Source organism: Silene latifolia, chromosome 3, assembly GCF_048544455.1.
Source record: "Silene latifolia isolate original U9 population chromosome 3, ASM4854445v1, whole genome shotgun sequence".
NCBI lineage: Eukaryota > Viridiplantae > Streptophyta > Magnoliopsida > Caryophyllales > Caryophyllaceae > Silene > Silene latifolia.
In genome coordinates, this window is record NC_133528.1 from 100,874,635 (window position 1) to 100,880,502 (window position 5,868).

Consider the following 5,868-nt stretch of genomic DNA (forward strand, 5'->3'; position numbering starts at 1 on the left):
CCTCCATTTCCCTCATCTCCCTTTGAGTAGCACTCGACAAGTTTTTGATCTCTTGGTTGTGTAATGTTTGCATATTTTTCATCATTCTCACCATTTCACCATATAAAGGTTCACCCATTGGTTCTTGGAAGGGTTGGTTAGCCAAAGGAAGTGAAAACCCATAGTCAAAGCGGTTTTTTGAGCCTTGATTGATTGATTGATTGATTGATTGTTGTTGTTGTTGTTGTTGTTGTTGTTGTTGTTGTTGTTGTTGTTGTTGTTGTTGTAGTTGTTGTTGTTGTTGTTGTTGTTGTTGTTGTTGTTGTTGTTGTTGTTGTTGTTGTTGTTGTTGTTGTTGTTGTTGTTGTTGTTGTTGTTGTTGTTGTTGTTGTTGTTGTTGTTTTGGTTCCCATGATAATTTCTTCTAGGCCCTTCGTTGTTATAACATGACCCTTGCCCTTGGTTATATCCATATTGTCCTTGGAGATTTTGATTAAAACCTTGGTCTTTGAGCCCTTGACCAAATCCTTGGTTCCTTTGATTTCCTTGGATCCCTAATTAAAGCCTTGATTACCTTGGTTATACCCATAGTCTTCGTATCCTTGTATTTGGCTCCCAAAGTTTTGGTTTTGGTTGCTGTTGAACCCTTGATTTTGGTTCCTAAAGTTGTTCCTTTGATTTTGCCCTCCACCCCTTGGTTGAGAAAATCGGGATGGGTTGATGTTTTATATTTGTGGTTGAATGTGTTGTGGATTTTTCACATTCATACTCTTTTAGCTCACGTATGGATGGTTCTTCATACCCGGATTGTAAAATTTGGAGTTTAGGTTATAGTTGTTTTGATTGTTTAAAGAGGGTCTTGGTGGCCTCATGGAGTTGTTGTAGCCTTGGAAGGCATTAACATCTTGAATATTCTCATCACCGCCCATGTTATATGTATTGTTACCACATACATCAAAGGTGTTACCAATCCCTCCACACAACTCACACGAAGGTCCTTGAACAACCTCCTCCATGGGATCCACTTGTTTGATTCGTTTGTTTCCTTGTCATTTCCTCAAACTTCTTCGTGAGAAGATCTAGCTTGACATTTATTTCGGCATTAGAATTTGACAAATTCTATTGATGGTAACAGCTACTTCTCCTCAAAACATTCCCTCTTGACCCATAATTAGCTTCCGATTCAATCATTTTCTTGATGAGGGCCGAGCCATCGACATCTCCCAAATGGTCAAATCCTCCCCCCACTGAGGCATTTATCATTTCCTTAGTTCTCGGCAATAGATTTTGAAAGAATGTTTGAGTAACATACCATGGGGGAATTCCATGGTGTGGGCAACGGGCAATAAGGTCTTGGAACCTATGCCAAGCTTCTCCCAAAGATTCTCCGTCTTCTTGTTAAAATGTGGTGATTTCGTTTCGGAGCATGGCGGTTTTAGAAAAGGGGTAGTACTTGGCAAGGAAGGCTTTGGCCAAGTCATCCCAAGTTGTGAATGTATTTGGTGGATGGATGTTTAGCCACCGGTCCGACTTGTCTCACAACGAAAAGGGAAACAACATTAACCTCAAGGTGTTTTCGGGCACTCCATTTCTTTTCATCATTGCAAGTTTACTCGTAAACTTCGTAAGGTGAGCATGGGCATCCTCATCAATTTTACCACTAAAGCAATCCCTCTCAATCAACCCGAAATGAGCGAGGTGGATTTCAAAGTTGTTAGGAGCCAGGACACCAAAGTTGATCGGAGAAGTAGAATCATCCGGGTTTGGCCGGTTGTGGTCTCTTAGAGCGGCCATTTGTGGTTTAAAAATAGGTGTATTTGGTGGTGTTTGAGGTGGTGTGTTTGGGATTTAGATGTTGTGAAAAGGGTTTTCTTCAAAAGGATCAATTGTGTCATTGTTGCATTTGAATGGTGGCTTCAAGGTGCATTTGGCTGGATGTTCTAGCTTGGTATAAAGTTTCCGAGTTGGAATTCATAACCCTTGCTAAGGTCCTTAGTCTCAAAGCTCTATAGAGCCTTTCCGGTTATGGGTCACTAAGCAAAGGATTACCGTCTCCTCTAGGCATACACTTCAACCAACCATTAGTCTCTTAGTGTTTTTTAGGCACTAGGGAAGAGCAGTAACACAAACACTCTACAAGAAACAAGACACTAATCAAACAAGCAAACAATAACACAAAGACTAAAGCTAAGACACTAACTAAGAAAGTACAATCTAACGCAATCCCCAGCAACGGCGCCATTTTGATGATTCGGCTTTGTCGTCGATTCCGGTATCAAAAACTATTTCTAAAACTCCCATATTAAGTAGTATAATGAGGGGATCATTCGCAAAGATGGGTGGATGTATACTTAGTTCATTTAAGTCCTTAATTAGTCGAATAACAAAGAAAGTGGTGATAATAACTAAAGTACGGCTAGAGTAAATAAAGCGAGTTAACTAAGATCCTTTTTTTTTTGGAATTTGTAAGTATGAGGGTGTAATTACTCCTCTTATTTCATGTTCTTTTTATTGTTTTCATGACTAACATCATAAAACTTGCATAACACGATTCAAAACTTGGAAAGATCGAGCCAAAATCGAGTCTGGCCTGAGACAGAAGCCTGTTGCCTCGCGCCTTATATGCCTTCTTAGGTCAGAACTCAACGTGTTTGAGTTCATCATTCCTCAATGTTTTATTTCATTTTTCTTTCTTTTCTTAAAACGGTTTTTCCCATTTTAAATCCTTTTTATGATGAACATTTTTAACCATAAATCATAATCACCCTTGGTGCTTTATACCATGACGGTTAATTCCGTGTTTCGGTTACATTTTTTGGTTAATTACACTTTAAAGGGTATTTAAATACCCTTTTCTTCATTTTAACAAATTTTTCTCTTTTATTCACATTTGCAAGCATTTTATTCATATTCATAATCATCCTTGGTTCTACATACCATGTCGGTTTAATCCCGAGTACAATGATAAATCTTGACTAATTACAAAGCGATGTACTTAATATAATTAGTTCATATCAAGCACTTTCCATTTTATTTCATTTCATCTTTCCCCTTTTGTCTTAACCATATTACATGTCACCCTTGGCTAACATATGTGTCATGTCAATTTAATTCCAGTTCGGTGATAAAACGGTTGAGCAAATTCATTTTACATGTTTATTTATAAAACTATTCATGTCAAGCTTTCAAATCCTTACCCGATAACGAATATCATCAACATAATGATGAATAAACCGAGTCAAATTTTATACTTGGATACAAATGCGGTCTTGACGACCTTTTCCACAAAAGTGGTTTTAACAACCTTTTAGAACGATTTTAACAACCTTTTGCAGAACCAGAAGGTTCACTTGGGTTGTCGTCTGACCCGCGTCCCAATGCCCTTCTGTTCTTCACCTTTTACAAAACCAGGGGGAGCCTCCTTAGACCTCGTATAGGCTCGCGCCTCAAAGGCTGCCTGACACTGTGTCTGCCCATTTTCAGCACTTGTCTAGGAAGATCTTGATTTCGGTTAATCCGAATACATGACGGATCAAATTGACGAGTTTATATTTTACACTTTATGTTTTAAACACCTTTTTTAGACAAATGGATCGTGTTAAGCACCGTACAACCAACTTGGTAAATGTATGTTTAATTTTTGGCTTTGCATGCAAATCAACTCTTAAATACAACTTGTAATCAATTACTTAATACTTGGATAAGCAACCGACATAGCAAATTTCACCTCTTAGGTTTAAACTTGTGGATGCGCATCCATGCATCTAACCCGTTTTATCAACTTTTACACTAACCAACCAAGATCGATCAGTAGAGACCGCTAATGCGGGCGGGATTCGGTGTCTGATGAAAGAGCATCTCAATACGTACTCTCACCTCTTACTCAGAACCTTTGGATAGTGGATGGCCTTATGCAGGGTGTACGAGAGTCATTCTAGCGATAAGATGCTAAAAGAGGGACGAGTCCTTATCTTTAGTACCTATGTCAAGCATTGCTTTGTGCTTCGTTTGACCAATGTATAAAGATGAATTCGAACGGTTTCCAGGCATCACATAATTGCTTGGTGGCGACTCCGAACATCTCGAGATGAAACCGACCGATCTAAAGCAATCCATTCGAAAACATTTCTACGTCCCCGAACGTGGCTTTCAGACTACTACATGTCCACAGATTGACGTACAGTTGGCTTATCTCCTATCGTGTCAAATGTATCACATGAACGCATATGTATTTGTGTCTATTTTCACATTATGCAAGTATTATGTCTATGACCGTCACAAGATTCATTTGTGTAATAAGCAACTATTATGGAATTTACAAATGGCACTCACTATAAAGTCATGGAATCTTCATATGTCTGATGACTCGGCTTTGTCGTCGGTTTCGGTATCAAAAACAATTTCTAAAACTCCCAAATTAAGTAGTCTAATGAGAGGATCATTCACAAAGATGTGGTCGATGTATACTTAGTTCGTTTAAGTCCTTGTTTACTCGAATAACAAAGAAAAAGGTGATAATTACTAAACTACTACTGGAGTAAATAAAAACGAGTTAACTAAGATAATGATATGCAAACAAATGATGAAAGACTAGGGTCTTTGGGTTCCCTTAAGAAAAGTAAACTAGGTATGTGTGTCAACAAGTCTTGAGTAATTAATGTTAGGTTCATATACCTATTATTAGACATTTCTGATAGTGATTTATTAATATTTTAATATAGTCATTATGGATCTAGTTCATGCATAACTAAATAATGAGAATAAGGAGAAAAATGATTTCCTTACATTGAGGAGGGCACGAAAAAGGGCACAAGTAAGGTCTCCTACCTTCACTTGTTCTTGAGCTATATCACAAAAGGATGATCCTTCTAAACCTCAAGTGTAGAGGTCCTCCAAAGATTGCACCCAAGACTCTTGCCCAAACACTAGTATAAATATTAACTAGATATTGTATACTAGTGACCTTAAATTTAATCTAATATTAATCTAATTACTACCATAGTGATCTTGTGATTTTATTAGAATATTATCACAAACTTTGAACATAAAAACCAATTTTTATGTGAGTGGAAAAGAGAGTTTTCATAAGAATAAGAATAAAAGGAAAATGAGAACCCTCTCTCATTTTGATGGGTGGGACGGTTTGCATGAGCTAGGGAAGAACTAATTTTTCTTCTCAAGGTTCCTTTTTGTCTTAACATGAAGGCTAGGTCGAGGCCTAGAAATAAAATATATTTTTAGTGTCATGATTGTGTCTTAAGCTTCTTAAACACATTTGTCCACAACACTAATATTCCCTCTCAATTTTTCGGTCCATTTCACATAAAATAGATTCCATTTTATCTTTCCCAATTTGTCAATTGTCATAAAAAGTGTGGCATGTGACATATGACATGTTATTAGACAATGTATGCATATTTAACAAATTAAATATCATTACATAATCAATTAATTACACTTAATAATTTAAGTAGTAATTAACAATTGTATGTATATAAAATGGGTCATTTTGAATTTAGTTAATATAATCTTCAAAAATTTGTAATTATAGCTAACTAATTATTCTTATCTCCAGTGTTTCATAAACATTAATAAATTTAGTAATATAACATTTTAATTACTAAATTGAATTTTATTTAATCATATTACAATAAGATATAAAACTCTCTCTTATAAATAAAATTTGTTCAATTTAAGGAATTAAATAATCTGTATCGATATACAATTTATAAACTTTACAGTTTGGAAATCGTCCTTTAGGTGTGACCTTAAGGGATCAACTGATCACCACCGTCAAACGACAGCAATGTCAAACTCTAGTTCGCCAATCATTACTGATAAATGTTGATCAGTTGACTATATAATTGAATCATCCTTTATATATTCTTA

General features: G+C 36.3%; 1 non-coding gene across 1 annotated transcript; it reads left to right on the forward strand.

Annotated features, from left to right (window-relative positions):
- The first annotated feature begins 1,300 nt into the window (after nucleotides 1-1,300).
- On the forward strand, nucleotides 1,301-1,407 carry LOC141650028 (small nucleolar RNA R71). The gene has a single exon (XR_012546092.1). It is a non-coding gene; the product is annotated as a small nucleolar RNA R71 (small nucleolar RNA).
- Nucleotides 1,408-5,868: the final 4,461 nt, after the last annotated feature.